Genomic DNA, 21,938 nt, shown 5'->3' with positions numbered 1-21,938 from the left:
GTAAAGAATGCCACAAGCTTCCACAGTGCTGGTAGAATTGGAGTATAAAGGAGAAAAAGATAGAAAGTGATATAACACAGTCAGGTGAGCAGACAATATCCAGACTTGGACTGACAAATGTCAAGTTACATTTAGAAACATAGAAAAACTACAGCACAAAACAGGCCCTTCGGCCCCACAAGTTGTGCCGAAGATATCCCTACCTTTTAGGCCTACCTATAACCCTCCATCCTATTAAGTCCCATGTACTCATCCAGGAGTCTCTTAAAAGACCCTATTGAGTTTGCCTCCACCACCACTGACAGCAGCCATTTCCACTCGCCCACCACCCTCTGTGTGAAAAACTTCCCCCTAACATTTCCCCTGTACCTACCCCCCAGCACCTTAAACCTGTGTCCTCTCGTAGCAGCCATTTCCACCCTGGGAAAAAGCATCTGAGAGTCCACCCGATCTATGCCTCTCAACATCTTATATACCTCTATTAGGTCTCCTCTCATCCTACGTCTCTTCAAGGAGAAAAGACCGAGCTCCCTCAGCCTATCCTCATCCAGGAGACAAATCTGTTGCCACTCAATCCAGGCAACATCCTTGTAAATCTCCTCTGCACCCTTTCAATCTTTTCCACATTCTTCCTGTAATGAGGCGACCAGAACTGAGCACAATACTCCAAGTGGCATCTGACGAGGGTCTCATACAGCTGCATCATTATCCCCGGACTCCTAAACTCAATCCCTCGATTGATAAAGGCCAGCACACCATACGCCTTCTTAACCGCCTCCTCCACCTGCGGGGCCGATTTTAGAGTCCTATGGACCCGGACCCCAAGGTCCTTCTGATCCTCTACAGTACTAGGAGTCTTTCCCTTTATATTGTACTCCTTCATCCCATTTGACCTGCCAAAATGGACCACTACGCATTTATCTGGGTTGAAGTCCGTCTGCCACTTCTCCGCCCAGTCTTGCATCCTATCTATGTCCCTCTGTAACTTCTGACATCCCCCCAGACTATCCACAACCCCACCAACCTTCATGTCGTCGGCAAACTTACCAACCCATCCCTCCACTTCCTCATCCAGGTAATTTATGAAAATGACAAACAGCAAGGGTCCCTGAACAGATCCCTGGGGCACACCACTGGTGACCGACCTCCATTTAGAAAAAGACCCATCTATACCCACTCTCTGCCTCCTTTGGGCAAGCCAGTTCTGGATCCACAGGGCAGCAGCCCCTTGGATCCCATGCCCTCTCACTTTTTCTAGAAGCCTTGCATGGGGGACCTTATCGAACGCCATGCTAAAATCCATGTAAACCACATCTACTGCCTTCCCTTCGTCAATGTGTTTAGTATTTAATAGTATTTATGCCATACAAATGCAGGCAATGACCATTTCCAACAGGAGAGAATCTAACCATCGGCCCTTCACATTCAATGGCATTAGCGTCTACAAATACCCCACTTGCAACCAGAAACTCAACTGGACTGGCCATATAAATTCTGTGGCTACAAGAGCAGGCCATGGCTAGGAATCCTGCGGCATTTAACTCACCTCCTGATTCCCCAAAGCCTGTCCAAGATGTATGATGGAATATTCTCCACTTGCCTGCATGAGTACAGCTCCAGAACACTCAAGCCTGACACCATCCAGGACAAAGCAGCCCGCTTGATTGGCACCCCTTCCAAAAACATGCACTCCCTCCACCATGGGGGTAGTTGGGAATTGGGGTTAGATGGGAATGTAGAACTTGAAACACAAACAGATCAGCCATGATCTTATCAAATGGCCTACGTCTGCTCCTATTTCATGTGTTTATATTTGTTCAATGCCTCTGCTAGTTTCTTGTTCCCCATGAAAGTTTCTTTTGTCTCTGCTTCTATGCAACTAACATTTACTTTAGCTATTCCCTTTTTTAAACTTATATAAGCTCTTACAACCTATTTTTATATTTCTCATTTCTCTCATTCTATTTTTTATGTTTTTAATTTAGTGGCCCTTTGCAATTTTCTAAAATGTTCCCAATCCTCAAACTTGCCACTGTTATTTGCAACATTGTAAGCTTCTTCTTTTAATATAACGCTACCCTTAACTTCCTGAATGAGCTACTCCTTCTTGCTGAGCTTTTGTTCTTCAACAGAATGTATTTTAGTTGAACATTTTGAGTTGTTTCTTTCAATGTTTCCCACTGTTCATTTAACTCCACAGTTTTTTTCTACCTTATCCAATTAATCTTAGCCAGTTCACCCCAGGTGCCTATGCAATTGGCTTTGATTAAGTTTTAGATTTTTGTTTGAGACACAGAGTTTCTGTCCCAAGACGTTGATATCCACTCCATCTGACGAAGGAGCAGCGCTCCGAAAGCTAATGGCATTTGCTACCAAATAAACCTGTTGGACTTTAACCCCCAGGTGTTAAAACTCTTACCAAGACGTTTCCAGCAGAGATTGCACCCTAAGGGAAAATCTAATATATTCTTACTGAATATATGTTTATTAGTGTAGGGCAGAGTCTCTTATTGAATTAATGCTGCATTGTAAGATGTATAGCAAAGGAGTTATTCATCGTGTCCTGCCCATTATTAATCTCTGCATCACCATTACTAAAGAAATCTGGTCATCATCACATTGCCATATGTGTAAATTAGCTGCCACATTTCCTATATTCCAACAGTAATTAAACTTCAGAAATACTTAATTGGTTGTAAAGGGTTTTGGTTCATGCACAAGCTGTTAAAGCGCTATATAAACATCAATCTTTCCTTCTTAAATCAAGTTTAAAGTGAAAGGTATCTAATATTATTGAATCCTGTTTGTAAATTAATGGGTTACTTTTAGTGAATTAGAGCAGCACCCAATTAATTACATTCTAACGGTGGCACAGCGGTAAACACTGCTGCCTCACAGCACCAGGGACCCGGGTTCGATTCCCAGCTTGGGTCACTATCTGTGTGGAGTCTGCACGCTCTCCCTGTGTCTGCGTGGGTTTCCTCCGGGTGCTCCGGTTTCCCCTCACAGTCTGAACGACGTGCTGGTTAGGTGCATTGGCCATGCTAAATTCTCCCTCAGTGTACCCGAACAGGTGCCAGAGTGTGACGACTGGGGGATTTTCACAGTCTTAATGTAAGCCTACTTGTGACACTAATAAATAAACTTAAACTTCTAATGTTCTGGTAAAGGACTTCTCTTTGGAACTGGTTGAACTAATTAGCATACACTTAGAGTTTGCAGGCATACAAATCTCCACTATACTCTGGTAGGAATGGTTACAATGCCCAACTCAACACATTAACGTTGTTTTAATGTATTCCAGTTGCTGCAACATTAGGTTTTATTTTTGATATCACATTTGCTCAACTTAGTGTAGATTAATCAGAACAATTAATATCAGAAATAGGAGCAGGAATAGATTATGCAGAACTTTGAGCCTCCGCTGCCATTTAGTACAATAACAGTTGTATTAATGATTGTGGTCTACTCAACTCCACTTTCCCACCTTTTCCCCGTATTGCTTGATTCCCCGAGGGATCAAAAACCTGTATCTCAGGCCTTGAATATACTCAACATGGAGCATCCACAACCCACCTGGGGTAGAGAAATCTAAATCCAAAGGTTCACAAATCTGAATGAAGAAATTTCTCTCCACCTTGATGCAAAATGAATGACAGATTCCTTATCCGAAGATTGAATCCTCCATTCTCTAGATTTCCCAGCAAAAGGAAACAGCCCCTCAGTGTTTAACCTGTCAAATCTCATCAAACCTTTGTATGTTTCAATAACATCATGAGCAGATTTTTATGAGATATTTTCTAAGTGTCCAGCTAGCGTGAAAATGGGAGAGTTCCTGATCCGTTTTTCGGGCGAGTTTTCACGCCCAATCATATGCACCCAGTCTTTGAAAATATGGGCTGGACGGTTTCTAGCCGCTAGAAAAAGTGGGCGGGGCTTAATTCACAAGACAGCCAGCAGCTCAGATCAGAGCCACAAACTGTGCATGCACAGGAAAAAGAGCAGCCCTCCTGACAGAATACCCCCGGGCCACATACAGCCTCCCCCTTCCCCGCCATGGACATCAGAGACACCTCCCCTAACATTATTGACCCCCTTATACACCCCCACCCCCAGGGCCCCCTCATCACCCTCCCTGACCCCGATGGCTGACTGACATGACCCTCTCTCTCCCCTGACCCTGATCAGCACAGAGGCACAACTCCCCCCCCGGTCACCATCTCCATCAGAACATCTACAAGTGCTGACTTGGCTTCTCCTTTATGGTAACAAGGCAAACTGCATTGAACTCGCTGGAATGCTGTAACGGGCGCATGACAAACTGCCTGCAGCTGATTTGCCCTAACACGGAGAGCTCCATAAAAACCTCAAGGATGGACAGACAGGTAGGCAATGCAGGAAGAAATGGCCTCGAGGAAGACAGTTGCCCGTTTTTCAGATGCTGATCTAGCCAGGTTGCTGGAGGCAGTGGAGGCAAGACAGGACACCCTCTTCCACCCCAGCAGGATGCTGTCCCAGAAGAAGGGATGGAAACACAGCTTGGGAGTGGTGGCAGAATGCATTAGTGCCAGGGCACTGGCCAGGAGAACAGAAACTGAATGACCTCATCCAGGCAGCAAGGGAATGACCTCATCTAGCATCTTCCCCCTAAATGACCCACAGATCCCCCCACCCCCAGCACTCTGCAAGCTTTCAGTCCTTAACCTCCAAGCACCTCCCTTCTCCCCCCCCAAGAGCATCACAACCCTTGCCCTCTGAGGGCCACTCCTTGAAACCCTGCAGGACTCGTGCCATCATATTTTACATGGCTCCTTCTGTCCCCACAGGAGAAGAATACCCATAATCACTATGAGAGGGTGAAGACAGGTGGTGGTGTACCTGAGATCCAGGTCCTCACCCCCTTTGAGGAGCGAGCACTGGAGCTTGCGGACGAGGAGAGGATGCGGACCATTAGCGACAGCATGGTCGGGCTGGAGCATAGAAGTGAGCACCTGCCAATCCTCCACTTGTTGGAGAAATCTCAAGTAAGTTGCATGCAGTCCAGATTCCTCTGCCTCCTTGCACTTAACCTTGTGTCCTGTGTTGTAGTAAGGGATAATGAAGCGCCTGGACCATCGGACCTCACGACCCCCACTGCTACTCCCACCCATCCAGCCCCTGACAGCTCAGAAGACTCCACGGAGGAAGCCAATGAAGGGACCTCTGAGGCTAGCACCAGTTTTGCATCAGCTTCCACTTCACAACTCACCATCTCAGAGACTCTCACATCGGTGGGTCAAGTTAGTGACAAGGCATCTGGGTCACTTTCTGGTGCACATGACACATCTGATGATGTACATCGGGTGAAGGAGGGAACATCCAAGGCCTCTAGCATGTGAGGGCCTGCCGGAGACTAGGACTCAGCTGGCCCGAGGCTACATGCTGGGCCTCTGCGATCATTTCTCCCTCAGCTGCAGGAGATGCAGCAACAGAGCCATGGAATGCAGGAGAGTCTGGCAGCAACACTGGACCAACCGCAAGGCTGTTGGAAGGGGTCCCAAAGCTTTCAGGCAGACCAGCTATTGCCCGTCTTGCGTGATTCCTAGGCTAACACTGCAAGGGTGGTGTCCGTGGTGGAAAGCCTGCCGCAGGAAATCCTTTCCATGAGTGGCAGGGTCCAAGCGATGGCCAAGTCACAGCAGAGTCCCAGAGAGCCACGGCCGAGTCACAGCAGGCCACAGCTGAGGGCCTCAAAGGGCTTCGTGAGATTCTGCAGCCATGGTTGAGAGGCTCGAGAGCTTTCAGGCGACCCCAAGGGACAGTGCTGGGACACAGTGGGCTATGGCAGCAGCCCTTGAGAACGTGGCCCAGTCACAGAGGGTCATGGCTGAGAGGCTGCAGAGCGTGGCCTAGTCTCAGAGGGCTCTTGCTGCTACCATTGATGGATGGCCCCTAACTCAGAGGGCCATCGCAGAGAGCTGGACCACCATGGCAAGAATGCAGGTGGTCCTCCAGGACTGGCCAGGTGACACTGGAGCTTCTGGAGCTCACTGCAGACAGCCACGGCTGAGTCACAGCAGGCCACAGCTGAGGGCCTCAAAGGGCTTCTCAGGATTCTGCGGCCTATGGCTGAGAGGCTCGAGAGCTTTCAGACGACACCAGAGAGTGACCCAGGGGTCCAAAGGAATCCTGAGGGAGGAGGAAGGGCTCGAACCCTCCTCGAATCCTCGAGTCTTCTCACTCCCCCTTCCTGACACCGGGGCATCTCAGGGGCAGCGGGATGAAGAGGAGTCATGGATACGTCCCTGACACTTGGAAGTTGGCCAGGGCCCTCAAGGTCCAGGCCCTCCAGGAGACGATTGCCAAGGGCATCTCAGGCCATGGGACGTGGGAGGCAGCTGGCCACCTCCATCTCCTGGGGAGACACCAAGACGTAGTGGTAGGCCAGGTAAGGTTATGATGTTGTAGTGGCACTAAGATGGCACGGGTGAAGGGCAACACTAGGTAGATAGAATATTTAGGCACTTTAAAGTCTCACATTCACATGTTTTTATATTCTAACTTATTTTGAAAGCACTAGTATTAGCAACAATAAATGTTATTTCACCCCACATCTGTGACTAACTGGTCTCTAATTAGCCTCTAACAGGAACATACTTACCCTGACGGTCACCGCAGGGACCCTGCACATTGATGTCACTGGAGAAGGCCCCTCAACGCACTGCTAATGAGAAAATCAAGGCGCTCAAACACTTCACTGGCTACAGCAGGTGGCATGCATTCGCAGCAACTTACAGCATCCGCCATGGCATCCCCAGAACCCACAAGAGATTCCCTCCCCCCCACCCCACCTACCCAAGGGCCCTGTATGGGGGGGTATTGCTCCCTTATCCACCACCCAGACTTGGGCCCAGGTGCCAGTGTGCATGCGCAACTCAGATAGAAGTCAGACTAGTTTGCACCAGGGCATCATCACAATGGCACATAGCGAGTCGTCACACCCTCCTGCCTGCCACAGAAACTCGCTAACACAGTGTACAGACCCACCACTCTGGTGTTACAATGCTGCAGAAGATTATAGGACTCCAAGGTAGTGGAGGGGGGGAAGGAAACGGAACCCACGTATGGCAACACAGGCCCCTAGTGACCAAAGCGCGTGGTGATCAGGGCCTCCCTTGCATGCCTGACCCTTTCTGCCGCCAGCCCTCCAGCGCCTGGGTGCTGTTGCTCATCATCATTCTCCTCCTCTTCCTCCTCCTCCTGCTGGGCAGTCTCCTCCCCAGCGACACCCAGCTGGTCAGCCTCCATATCCTCCTCCTCAAAAAGATCTCCTTGCTGCTGTGGCAGGTTGCATTGGGCACAACACACCACCAGAATGTGGGACGATATCAGGAGGTTATATTGGAGGGCCTTGCCAGAGTGGTCCAGGCACCTGAACCGTATTTTGATGGGCTCGATGCACCGCTCCACTGTTGAACAGATGGCAACATGGGCTTCATTATACCGGGTCTCCACATCAGTCTCAGGGCTCCGCACAGGCGTCATCAGCCAAGTCCGAAGCGGGTATCCCACAAGCCATCCCTGCATCTTGGGCTCCTTCTCAAAGACCTCCAGGACATCAGAACTCCTCAATATAAAACTGTCATGCATGCTTCCGGAGAAGGGGGACGGTGGGGGGGGTGGTATCTGGCACAGACGTGCATGATATTCAGCTGATGGTCACACAACAATTGCACATTTATTGAATGAAAGCCCTTTCTGTTCATGAATCTGCCTGGATTCTTCACTGGGGCCTTGATGGTGACGTGGGTGCATCTATAGCCTCCTGCACATTTGACATCCCCACAATGGCCGCGAATCCTGCAGCCTGGGCTTCCTGCTGGGCCTGGTCCAGGTCAAATTTAATATACTAGCCAGCCCGGGCATACAGGGCCTTCTTAACCTGTGACCTTCTTAACACATTTGTGGACAGATGGTTGGGAAATGCCACAAAGGTCTCCACTGGGGGTCTGGAAGGACCCAGTGGCAGAAATATTTAAGGTGGCCTTCACTTTCACAACCACCCGGAGTGGGTGACCCCCCACCCCCCATGCCTAAGGTGGCAGGTCCTGCACAAATGGCACAGGTGTTGCACTGTCTCCTTTCGGAGCCGGAGCCGTCGGCGGCATGCGATGTCCGACAGTTGCTCGAAGGACACTCGCATAAGGAACTGCCGGGGTCTCCTCGCCCTCCTTCTCCTGCCCCCCTTTCTCCCCACCAACCCCCTCGGGGCGAATGCCGGCCACGTCCTGCCTCCAGCGGCTGTCTCCCTCTACTCCTGTGAGTGGTAAGGCATGGGCCTCCTTAGCCTGCAATTCATCCTCCAGCTCCTCCTCCTCAGCTCCAGCAGCAACAAAAGAATAGCAAGATCAATGGGTTGCACTGTAAAAGCCTTCGCCTCAATCTGAAGAGGGGGTGGGCGGAATTTGAGGAAGGGGAGAGACAGATAGTGAGGTTAAAGAACTCTGCTCTCCCCCAGCCCAGTAACACACACTCCCCATACACCCCACCCCCCCGCAAAGCCCCAGCAACACACAGTCCCCATACCCCCTCCACAGTTCAGAGAATGGCAACACAGCCCCCCCCCCACCCCCATTCCCATTCCCCCCACTCGCAAACACACACCCAGAACCCATGCAGTGGTGTCCACAGACAGTGCTGCCTGACAAGTCCTGAGGCTGCAGCACTGGCACTTCAGAGAGTTTTTAGCCCATCCCCCACCAGCAACAGTGTCAGCTTTAAGTCCCGAGGTCAGTGCTCTGACCCGGGTCCGTCCTGAGAGGCCAAAGTCAGACCCCATGAACAACAGCAACCTCCCCAACCATTACACTGGGAAGGGAAGCTTGAGTAAGTGCGGTGGGTGGATGTCCAGTTGTCACGACCTGAAGGATACACTAAGATGATGGGCAATGAGAGGGTGTGTTTGTGAATTCATGACTGAGTCAACTCTCACAGAAAAGCATGACAGCAATGAAGAAATTTTAACATAGCAGAATTTGAGCCACTAATCTATTAACATTCCTTCAGTCTGACAGTGTTAACACCCTCTCTCTCTCTTTTCCCTTGCCGTGATTAGTGTGAGAAAGAGATGGAGTTTGTGGAATTGGCTATCATTCCACTAACTAGCACATTGAGAGGGGAGAAGACATCAACAGTAGCGTCTGGCTCTCCAGAGACAGGAGCTAAACCCTGTGCAGGAAGGGGTAGTAGGACCTGCTCCGCTGCCATAGGAGCGACCCCAGAGAACAGCCGCTTGGAGATGCCTTCAATGGTCTAGGGTTTACAAATGAAGACTGACCTTCCTAGACATGAGCGATAACAAATCTTTGCAAAGAATTCATGTCTCCAGGGACAAACTGGCTCACTTATGCCACCTTCTGCAGGAGTTGGTGCCACATGGACTTGGAGGGCATCCACTCTGAAAGACACAACCAACCTCAACTTCAGTGTAACTGGCACCTTTCAGGGCTCCACGGTGTGGTCAAAAGGGCAAGGCCTGAGAAATCAAGCCCTACATTAAACTGGACATTTTAAAATAATACAGCTAAAAACTGCTTCTATGAGGTTACCAGATGTCAAAAACCAACAGGAACACATACCAGAACTGTCTCACATATTGAACAGGGGTGCTTCACCTTAACAATAGGGAAGTCATCATGGCCTAACCAGAAGCCAGACCTTTTACAGATTGAATAGAGAGTCTCAAACATTACAATGCAAGAGTCGTTATGGGCTGAAACCCATCAGGACATACTCAGACCTTATGACTGTGTATTCCCTAGCTTCAGCCAGACTCCCTGCAACTAAAGAGATATGTACAACTAGGGTGACCTGGCCTAACCTCATTGGGTGTTATGACCCCCCCACCCGTCACCCCATTGGCCAAAAACCAGCAAATATTTGAAGAAGGAAGGAGGGATAAAAACAGCCATATTTCAAGGCAAACTTCAGTGAAGACTCCACCAAGCCTACTGTGACCTGGCACGATGCAAGACTGTATGCGAGATCCACCATTGTGTTAAGAGGAGCCTGAGTTCATCTGTCACCGTGAGCTCAGTGAATTGAATCCAACAGCCCAATCAATTTCACCAGACCGGGGTAATATCTATTTGCCAGGCAGTTTGCCTAGTTTGGGGAAAGTTATCTTAACCTATTGTGTAAGAATTGTTTCTTTAAAGTTAACTTAATCTATTATGCAAGCATTGTTTGGTTAATCTGTGAGTTTTAATAAAGCTAAGTTTAAACTATTCCTTTGTCTGTCTCATACAGTAAAGGTACTTATGATAAATGTAATAAATTGGTCGAAGTGTCTGTATACAATATTTCACAGACAACAACGGTGACCTTTGTGGCATTGTGCAAGTCTCCACTCATAAATGCAACAAGGAGGTGATGGGCGCACTCTTTGCAAGAGCTCACAATTAGATCCATTTTGATTGCTATCAGTCCAGCCACGAAATGAGAGCCATGGGATTCACCCAGATAACAGACTTTCCACAAGTGTGGGGAGCCATCGATTGTACTCACATGCTCCCTCATCCCCATAGCATCAAGGAGTGCAGATTATCAACAGCAAGGGCTTCCACTCATTTAATTTTCAGCAAGTCTGCGACCGCATAAAGCACATCCTCCAGGCGTGTTCTAGGTTCCCGGGGAATGTTCATGATAGCTACATATTTAGCCGCTCTCAGACCCATTGACTTTTTTGAGGGAGCACAACGGCAGGGTTGGCCTCTCGGGAACAAGGAGTACCAGCTGAGGATGTGGCTGATGAAATTTGTGTGCAGGTCACAGATCATAGCTGAGACCAGATAAAGTGAGGCTCATGCTGATACTTGCACTTTGATGGGACAGACCATTGGTATGCTTAAAATGCCCGGACTAGTGTGGTGGAGCCCTGCAATATTGTTATGCATTGTTGTTGTCTGCTGCGCCCTTGACAACTTGAAGCTTCAATTGGGTGATGAACTGCCTGAGGTGGAGATTGAGGAGTGGCACATTTCCTTTGACAAAGAGGATGTTGAGGTAGACAATGAAGAAGAACCCCTGGAGAGAGAGGAGCTCAGCCATCAGGCAATGGTGATGTCCAGAATGAGCTGAAGAGCTCAGGACGCACTCGTAGTCACCTGATTCATGGATGGTGATGATAAGGGTCATTAATCACATCCCATCATCCTGAGGTCCCTTCCATATGCACTGGTCTCCTGTCTGGCTGCTGGCAGCATGCACATTCACTGATGAGACTTGTGTCTTATGGAGTGAGTGGTTGTCCATAGTCCCAATGTTGCAGGTGTGTGATGATGACTTTCAGTGGGGAAAGTGCATTGTTCCTCAAAGAGCTACTGCGGTTATCTGACTCCTGTCTAGCTGAAGGCAGCTTGCTTATCCTTGGTGACCAGGGTCATATCAGAACGATATTGTGGGGACAATTATATCTCTCCTGATTCAGGCTCCTTCTTAGTTAGATGTACCCCTGTAGTTCAGTGTCACTGGGAGCTGATGCACACTTTTCATAAGGGTCTAACCATTGGGTTCCTTGTGCAGAGATCAGACATTCACACTGAGTGATGGTGGCCCTGAAGATTGGGGAACACCCCCATTGCCAAGGAGAAACTGGCATGACTGACGTGTTCTGTCACTGAGGGGGCACCAACCGATTTGCTGGCAGCTTTGCAGAGAGCAGATGAAGGAGGTTCTGGAGTGACCATCCAGCCTTTCTGTGGAACATGAATACTGTTGTCTCAGCAGCAATACAGGATAAAATCTTACAAGACCAAGGAGCCATAGAGTGGTGCAATAAGTGAGATTTACTTCATCTACAGAAATGGGTGCTAACTTACATAGGTGGTCAGTATCTACACCCGAGCCACACCCATACCCTCACTGTGCAACAAGACCTTCTTAACCTTTCTAACACTGTTGCTATGTCTTGATGTATCCCCAAGCTCCACAATAGTGGTGAAGGCAGCTTGCTGTGTGCCACACCCTGTTGACATCATTGTCTGTGATGAGCTTGGCGGGCGTTCTCAGGACTGAGACTTGTAGGGCCCTGGCCTGCTTTCGAAGTATAGCTGTGTGGCAGTGCCACCTTCCTCAGCCAGTAGGGCTGAAACTGATTTGGTCACAGGATGAGGGGAATCGGATGGGCTGGACGACCCTGGAATCTCCTGGTGGATGGTCCCAGGCTGTGCACCAGCTACTCCACCACCCTATGGTTTAAGTTTATTTATTAGCGTCACAAATAGGCTTACATTAACACTACAATGAAGTTACTGTGAAAATCCCATAGTTGCCACACTTCGGCGCTTGTTCGGGTACACTGAGGGAGAATTTAGCATGGCCAATGCACCTAACTAGCGCATCTTTCGGATTGTGGGAGGAAACTGGAGCACCCAGAGGAAACCCACGCAGACACGGGATAATGTGCAAACTCCGCACAGACAGTGACCCAAGCCAGGAATTGAACCTAGGTCCCTGGCGCTGTGAGGCAGCAGTGCTAACCACTATGCCACCGTGTTGTTGTAGCTCAGAAATGCCTGTACCATGGAGTGTATGCACTGTACCATATAGTGCATGTCCTGTGCCATGGAATGCACATCATGCACCATGGAGTCCATGTCATCGGCCACTGCAGGACAGAATTTTGCACCAAGGTGTCCACTGTGGCTGCCACCCTCAAAGTGACGACCTGGCTGCCTCAGAAGTGCTGACATGATCTCCTTGGACAGAAAGTGTTGGGATTCCTCCATTCGGCCTTTCAATCCAAGGAGCTGACATCCCTTCCTGATGTTCCTGACTTTGCCTTTGCAGCTGCAGTATCTGGAGGAATGACCAAGTCCAAAGGCATGTCATCTGACTGGCCCTCAGCAGATTCCTGGCCTCCAGCAATCCTCCAAATGTCGGCATCCTGGGACGTCCCTGCCTCTGCCTGCTGTGGATTAGAGAGAGTGATGTGCTCACCAGTTCGTGATCCTGAGGTCTCTAATGCTCCCAGTGAAGTATGTGTCTCTGTGCTGGTGGCGGGTATGGATGAAAGCTGTGATGCTTCTTTGAATTCCATGTCCAAGAGCTCATCCTCACTGGAGTCTGGAGTGGAGTCCTGCACCTGGCTGGTGGAGGTACCAGGCTCCTCTTATGTGCCTGCAAGAGAAGGGAGATGTCATTAGTGGATGGAAGTGGCATCACAATAGAATAGACAGGACTCACTCTAGCTTGGTGTGATTGATGACGGTGCTCTGGGTCCTGGCTTTTTGGTGCCCACCTCACCCTCAGCGCAGGAACAGTTGACGTCCTCCCTGGCTAGCTGGAGGGTCTTTCCTCGAAAGCCAAGGGGACTTTAAACTTGGCAATTCCTTCACCCATCTGGGATCTCTCCCTCTTATTGTGAGCCAGCCCATCTTGCAGGAAAATAGATGGCGTGAGTGTAGGCAGGTCATGTGCCAGGATAGATAGTAAGGATGCCTGGCATGTGTAGTTGGTGAGTGGGAGAGGGGAGGTAATGTGGTGCCGATCCATAGGGGAGCTGAAGAAGTGTTTGGGAGATCAAATGGTTGTGTGTGTGTGTGTGTGTGTATGTGTGGAGAATGATGAGAGGAGTGACTTACCCTGGCAGAAAGGAGGAGATAATTCATTATTTTAATGGCACTGGATGGTCATCCTCTGTACAGAGAGCTGGGGCTTACCAGCACAGCCATAGCATCCCATGTGGGTTTGGTGACCTTGCTTGAGGGTGTCCTCCCTTTGTTTTGTTACAAGATGTGCCAAGGGATTTCTCCATGAATATTGGGGCCGACATCTTAGCAGTCATTCTCTGCCTGGGACTATGAAGTGCCTGGACTGCCCTGCTGATTGAAGTGCTGAGCTTCAATGGAGAGGGTGAATCAGAGGCTGCACACTACCGAAACGGCGCGAATCCCATGCAACAATTTTTTTTTTCCAAAGTGGCTAAAAATATGGTGCAAAAACAGACCAACACCCTGGCGGACTAACAACTGCTTTTTCCGCCTGAAATAACAGTTTGCCAAAAAATGGGAAAATCCTGGCTGATATTTACGCAGTTAAAATTAGTCTTACCAGGACATTCTTACTTGGTTAGACTCACAAACACCCATTTAGGCAACAGACCTCATAGATACATAATTGATAAAAACTGCAGTAATATTACCCCAAAGGAACAACCCACTTGCTGTAGGGAAGATATTTCACAAGGCTTCTCTCCCTCTATCTTACTTGTGTATTGAAATTTCAGACATTCAAACAAAACCTTGCTTTTCTGGGAGACATTGATCTGAGCTTGCTGAAGGCCACTCACTTCCCCTCTTCCCAGTTCTGTCTTAGCGCAGAGCACTCTCTTCCAGAGATCTTAAATGACCACACCTAGCATTGCTTCCAACCTCTCTTAAAACGACTTTTCTCTTTCATCTTTTTCTTATCCTGCTTTAAAATTTACCTTTTCCAGGATTTAAACGTATTTGATGATCTCCTTATTGCCACACCTTATGGGCAAAATGAAATTTAATAACTTTGTCTTATACATTTATGATTTTTTTTCCTTTGTTGCAAACTCCTTGGCTGTGTTTTGATGCACAATTCTGAAACCTGTAGAACAGGTTTTGCGCCTGTCGCAAACCCGTTCTGATGTTCCCAGTCCACCGTGCCAGGCCCAATTGGATTCCCAGCCAGAGCGGGCAGGAACCCAATATTCAAATTGTCTTTTTAGCATGTAATTAGCAGCTTGGAGGCCAAATTAACAGCCTTCCAAGATGCTACTGCCCCTCTAGGCGAAAGTCACATGTCAGGAACTGGTACAGATCCTGAAAAGAAAGCGACTTGACGGAATGAGCACCAAGGGGGAGCAAGGAGGTAAGGTGCCACTTTAAAGTTATATCGGGGTATACAGGAGTCAGATTACATCACCTTCCACCTGGATCAGGATGCTCAGGCTGCAGGATTCTCTGCCATTGTTGGGATGCCCCAGGTCCAGGGGGGCAATACATGGCACCCATACTGCCCTTCAAGCTCAGTCTTGACATGGGGTGCCCTTCATTAACCGAAAAGGATTCCACTCCATGAACATCCAGCTGGTGTGTGCAACAACCTCCTGAACATTATGCACGTTTGTGCACACTATCCTGGGAGCATGCATGATTCCTGGGACACTCTGAGATACCTAACATCTTTGACAGTCACCCTCAGCCGAAGGATTGGCTTGTGGGAGACAAGGCCTAGCTCCTAAGGTAATGGCTGATGACACATGTGCAGAGACACAAGACCAGGAGGAACCCATTGCAATGAGGCTCACTCTGCCACCAGAGGCATCATCGAGTGGCTCATAGGCCTCCTCACGATGCAGTTCCGTTATTTGGACTGCTCTGGTGGGATGCTGCATTATAGCTCTCAGAGGGTGGCATGGATAGTGGTCGCTTGCTGTGTGCCACACAACCTTGAACAACAGCAAGGTGGCATGGTGGAGGAGGAGGAACAGGCGGCCATGTCAGAGGAGGAAAAGGAGGACCAGGATGATGCTGAGGAGGAGGATGAGGAAGATGTGGAAGGAGCTGAGCAGGAAACAACCAAGGTCTGACAGGGACATGGGATGAGGGAGGCCCTCATTGCCTCCATATTTGAGATGTAGGAGGTTTGTTGTCCAGAAGATCAATCCTGGGCATCCCCGGGCACCCCCTCTCCCATCTCTTCCCCACTGCCTCCCTTAGGGACAGACATGACATTGATAGGTCACTCAGCATGGAGGTGACTTGTTTATTAGTGATAATGTACAATTGTTGTCCCCTTGCCACCAAACTACAACTGTGAAACTTCAGCTGTACCTATCTAGTGGCCTTCTATCTTCCTCTTTTGTTTGCTCCCACTTTTTCAACATGTGTCCCCAGATTGCACATCAGAGATGGAGACAACATGATCATGCCCTCTGGCCTTTGATGTCCTTAGTGGGTGTCCTCTGGAGGGCCAGGAACTGGAGAGCCTGGCTGACTATTCGATGTCACGGGTGATAATGTGCCACCCCTGTTCTGACTGCTGCCCAGGAGTCAGGAAGAGGAGATTCAGAAGCACTGGTAATGGCCTGAGTCTCCATGCCTGAAGGCCCCAGGCTGGACTCCAGCACATCTGCCTCCCTTGGGGTGTTTGTTGGTCCCCCGGGTCACACCTTCCGACTGAGGGGCAGCTGAAATGAGTTCCTGAAGCCTCTCCGTCATCTGGCGCTGCCAGTCTTGCAGGAACGCCATTGTCTGTATCATGGTTCTGATGCCTTCAGCGATTGGTCTATGCTGTGGATGCTCACAGCCATGGTCCTGTGTACTGGACCAAGCTCTGATGCGCATCTGATGTCCATGTATGACTGGGCCCTAGTGCCTAGGACTGCAGCCATGGACATCACTAAATGGTCTATTAAAAACTCTTACATCAGTAAATGGGCCATGCCTTGGAAGTCATCAGATATGATATAGACATCTTGGCCCAGGCTTTCCACTGCGGATGCCACCTTTGCAGTGTTGGCCTGTGTACTATTCAATGCCAGCACCATCTCCTGCAAGATGAGGCTCCTGGACTCTTCCAATTGTGCCTGCATTTGCTGGAAGGTCGTTGACATCCCCTCCTGTAAAGCCTCACTCTGCTTTTGCATATTCACCATTGCTGGGATGAACATTTCCAGAGGCACGACCTTTGGGACCAGCAGTTCTCTGGGAACCATCAGGCCTCTGACTGGTCAGTTCTTGGATATTCTAGCCTCCATCCGATGTGCAATAGCAGCAGCATGGTCCTCACCAGAGTGCCCCAATAGCTTGTCGATTTACATTTCTCACTGGAGTGAGTGTCTCTGCACTGGTGCTTGGTGCTCATGAATGCATGGACGAGATTTCAGTGTCCTCCCCGGAGCTGTGGCCAGGGGTGCTTGGAGGGGTTGGACCACGGAATGCAACTCTGGATGGCATGGCCTCAACTGATGGAGATCGTGCAAGACAAAGGACATGGGGTCAGCTGGTGAAAATATCAAGCGTTTAGGGAATGATAGACTCACTTGGGATAGGTCATTTGGATCATGGTGCTTTGGGCTCTTACTTGCTTAAGGCCTGCTGACTTTGCAGTCAGTGACAGCTCGTTTATGGGCCTCACCTGCTATTTCCAGGGTCTTCATCTGGGTATGAAACTCATATTTCAGAGATGCCCCACCCATCTTTGCCCACTCCCTCTTGTTGATAGCAATCTTTACCAATGCGGACACGAGGACAACAGATTGAAAGCGTGGACTGACTAGAATGAGGGGTTCATAGCAGGTGGCATGTGTGGGCATGATGCCTGGCATTGGCCGGGGTTGTGTACTGATGGGGATTCTGTGTGACAATGTTAGAAGGTGGTGCAGTGGGATAAAGGGTGTTTAAGGTGAGATGGCAGAATATAGGAACATGAATGATGCCAGGACATGGAAGTGGGCACTCACCCTTGCAGATCGGAGGAGGTCATTCAACTTCTTGCAGTGTTGAATGCCCTACCTTCTGGCGCTTACTGAGTCGGCCACCACTTCCTATGCTTTAGCAACCTTGGCAACTCTCGGGAAGAGAGTGGCCCGCCTCCTCTCCAGCTTCCAGCATCCTCTCCGCCTCTGCATCTAGGAATCTAGACGCTGACCTTCTCCCTACTATTTTGCTGGCTGAAGTGAGAGTGCTGTTGCAGGGAGTGCCTAAAAACTGCTCCTGCTTGTAAAGGGCGAGTAGCTGATTCCCAACTGCAGTGAATCAGGTGCCAGGCAAGTTGGAAAGTCAATGTAAAACACATGGGGAGAGCTGGCCCATTAGCATATGCTGAATAGGGCATGCAGATCACTGCTAGTGCGAGCTGGAAACAATCTGGTTTTCCCACTGGCATGGACGCTTGGTCCCAATTTGGGAGAATCGCAGCCCTTTTTACTTCACTTTGAAATTCAATAGCTAAAAATGCAAATCCTCATTTAGCTCCTAATGCAAAATTTTTACCCAAATGGTGTTTACTTGCAGAATATCTATCTTGGTCCTATTCATTTCAAGCACCTGCCTTTCACACCCAACTCCTTTGATAGCCTCAACTTTATAGACACTCCGTCTTAATTAGTTATATGTACACATAGCCTCCACAATGCTTTGTAAAATGTCATACCCAGAAATATTAAAGAATAATATTTTCTTCACAATGGGTTTGTTTATTTTACAGTTCATCATGAAACACGGTAGCATGAGGTGTACCTCTGTGTTCATTGTGAGTGATGACAATACTGTAGTTGGAATTTTATTAAAAATTCATTCAAGGTATGTGGGCTTCACGAGCTAGGTCAGCATTTATTGCCCATCCCTAATTACCTTTGAGAAGGTGGTGAGCTGCTTCTTGAACTACTATACTCCATGTGGTCTAGTCACAATTGTGTTAGGGTTTGAGTTCCAGGATTTTGATCCTGCAACAGTGAAGAAACAATATATTTCCAAGTCAGGATGGTGAGTGGCTTGGAATGGAACTTCCAGGAGACAGTGACCCATGTATCTGCTGCTCTAATTCTTCTAAATGGCAGTAATTGTGGGTTTTAAAGTTGGAACTACTCCTTAAATGTGTTTGCCAGATTGTTACTTCTGCCCGCTGGCAAGCTGTGTCAAGTAAAACATCAGCATTACAAATGCAAAAAAGTCATCTGGTTAGAAGTTTGTCTGATACAGTTCACACGATTGAAAAGGTAGTCTTGTATAATAATGTGCAAGCCCTTCACCTTTTCTCACTTCTTTTATGCTTTTACTCCGATGTCTGCTAAAACAGCGATTCTGAGGTTAGTTTGTTTATTTGGTGAGTTTTATGGGTTCTTGGTTGTATCCAACTTCCTAATTCTTTACAAATGTTTGGCTATACTTATACAACTAGCTTGAAGTGTCAGTTTGTTTTCTGTGGGGAGAGTAATAGTTTCCAACTTGCAAATTGTGTTCAAAAATTGGATATTGGCTGAAGGCTTGAAGGGGAGGCTTAAATTAATCTGAAGGTTTAAATTGCTGTAGATAGTAAGGGCTTCCTGTTACAGTTCAACTTTTGCCATAGATTTCATTGGAGGTACTGGGCCAATGTTTCTTTGGAAAAAGAGATTGGCCTTTTAACCTGCCTGCTTCAGAATCATCCTGCTTCCATTCCTCCAAGCCGATGGCCTTTCAGCCGATGGCTCTGACATCCATCATCATGAAGTGCTTCGAAAGGTTGGTCATGGCATGAATCAATTCCAGCCTCCTGGACTACCTGGATCCACTACAGTTTGCCTACCGTTGCAAGAAGTCCACAGCAGACACCATTTCCCTGGCCCTGCACTCAATCCTGGAACACCTAGACAACAAGGACACCTATGTCAGACTCCTATTTATTGACTACAGCTCAGCCTTCAACACTATTATTCCCACGAAACTCATCTCCAAACTCTGTGGCCTGAGCCTCAGCACCTCCCTCTGTGACTGGATCCTGAACTTCCTAACTCTCAGACCACAATCAGTAAGGATAGGCAACGATACACGATCATCCTCAACACCGGTGCCCCACAAGGCTGTGTTCTCAGCCCCCTACTATACTCCTTATACACCTATGACTGTGCGGCCAAATTCGATTTTCAAGTTTGCTGACGACACCACCGTAGTGGGTCAGATCTCAAACAATGACGAGACAGAGTATAGGAAAGAGATAGAGAATTTGGTGAACTGGTGCGGCAACAATAATCTCTCCCTCAATGTCAACAAAATGAAGGAGACTGTCATCGACTTCAGGAAGCGTAAAGAAGAACATGCCCTTGTCTAAATCAATGGGGACAAAGTAGAAAGGGTTGAGAGCTTCAAGTTTTTAGATGTCCAGATCATCAACAACCTGTCCTGGTCCCCCCATGCAACACTATAGTTAAGAAAGCCCACCAACACCTCTACTTTCTCAGAAGACTAAGGAAATTTGGCATGTCAGCTATGACTCTCACCAACTTTTACAGATGCACCATAGAAAGCACTCTTTCTGGTTGTATCACAGGTTGGTATGGCTCCTGCTCTGCCCAAGACCGCAAGGAACTACAAAAGGTCATGAATGTAGCCCAATCCATCACATAAACCAGCCTCCCATCTATTGACTCTGTCTACACTTCCCACTGCCTCAGCAAAGCAGCCAGCATAATTAAGGACCCCAATGCACCCCGAACATTCTCTCTTCCACCTTCTTCCTTTGGGAAAAAGATACAAAAGTCTGAGGTCATGTACCAACCGACTCAAGAACAGCTTCTTCCCTGCTGCCGTCATACTTTTGAATGGACTTACCTTGCATTTTGTTCTTTCTCTACACCCTAGCTATGACTGTAACACTACATTCTGCACTCTCTCCTTTCCTTCTCTATGAATGGTATGTTTTGTCTGTGTAGCACATAAGAAACAATACTTTTCACTGTGTTAATACATGTGACAATAAAAAATCAAATCAAGCCAATTAAAAAATAATCCCATTTGGCTACAACCTGGCGATGGAATCATAACTGTATGATTAGTCCTGTCTCAGATTAAAATCCAACCCTAAATGTTAGTATCACTAAGTGTTCTTGGTGTTTTATCTGGAATGAAAATTGTGAATGTCTATTAAAAATTTTAACAAGATCTCCAGCATCCCTTATGTCTTTTTGAACCACCTTGTCAACCTGCTTTGCTCCTTTCATTGTGCATAAATACTCTCCAGGTTCTAAAACCCCCTTAGAATGCACCCGTGGTTTATACTGCCTCTCCTTCCTGTACATGTTGCAAAATTGTATCCCTTTAAACTTCTCTGCACTTAATTGCAACCACATGTCCACCTACTCCACCATTTTATCAAGTATTTTTGAAAGTCCATCACTATCCTCCTCCATAGTTTACCATACTTTGCAGCAGAAAGTATGGGATCCTATGTATCCAAATTTAAGGCATTAACGCAGATATGAAAAGCATTAGTCTCTGGGGAAATAGCACTGTATACCTTCCTGCAGTTTAAAATTCACTAGTACTGTTTCCAGACACTCAACCAACTTTGCATCCTTCCTTTTGATCCCAGGGGCTTGTCAGCCCATTGGATCATTTGCTGGTAAGTGGCACTTTGAAATCCATACTCCCATCACATCAACTGCACAACTTTCATCATTCCCTCCAGTTAGCCCATAAAAGGCACAGTGGTTAGCATTGCTGCCTCACAGCACCAGGAATCCAGGTTCAATTTTGGCCTCAGGTGACTGCAAACATTCTCCCAGTGTTTTTATGGGTTTCCCCTCGGTGCTCTAGTTTCCTCCCACACTCCAAAGATGTGCAATTAGGTGGACTAGCCATGTTAAATTCCCTTTGGTGTTGTGGGATTGGTGGGTTAAATGTGTAGGGCTGCAGGGATGGGGTGGGATTGTTGTTGGTGCAGGCTTGATGGGCCAAATGGTCTCTTCTGCACCGTAGGGATTCTAAACACAGTGGTCTTTAACAAATCACTGTCGGTTTAACACAAACTACACTTAGCCAAGAGACTATCAATTTTGCCCTGGATTACTATTTCTAAAAGTTCTACCATCATTGAGGTTAAATTGACTAGCTTGAAGTTGCTGCATTTATCCTTGGACCTTTTTTTGGAACAAGGGTGTAGTCGTTACAGTTTTCTAGTCCTCTGGCACCATCCCTATATTGAAGGAAGATTATGACTGGGATCTCAGCATTTTCCATTCTTGCTTCCTCAGCACCTGGTCCTGGTAATTTTTCAACATTAAATATCAGTTTTTAGCCTATTAATTGAAGGATAAAACCATTAATCTCAACTCTCAGAATGAGCTCATTGAAACACCCAAGACACAAGTTACCTGGAATTACGAATGACAAGCAGTTCCTATTTTGAAAATGAAAGTTGCATTTACACCTGAAGAAGTTTGGAGC

Source organism: Mustelus asterias, chromosome 2 (assembly GCF_964213995.1).
Source record: "Mustelus asterias chromosome 2, sMusAst1.hap1.1, whole genome shotgun sequence".
NCBI lineage: Eukaryota > Metazoa > Chordata > Chondrichthyes > Carcharhiniformes > Triakidae > Mustelus > Mustelus asterias.
Note: the sequence above shows the minus strand (reverse complement) of the source record.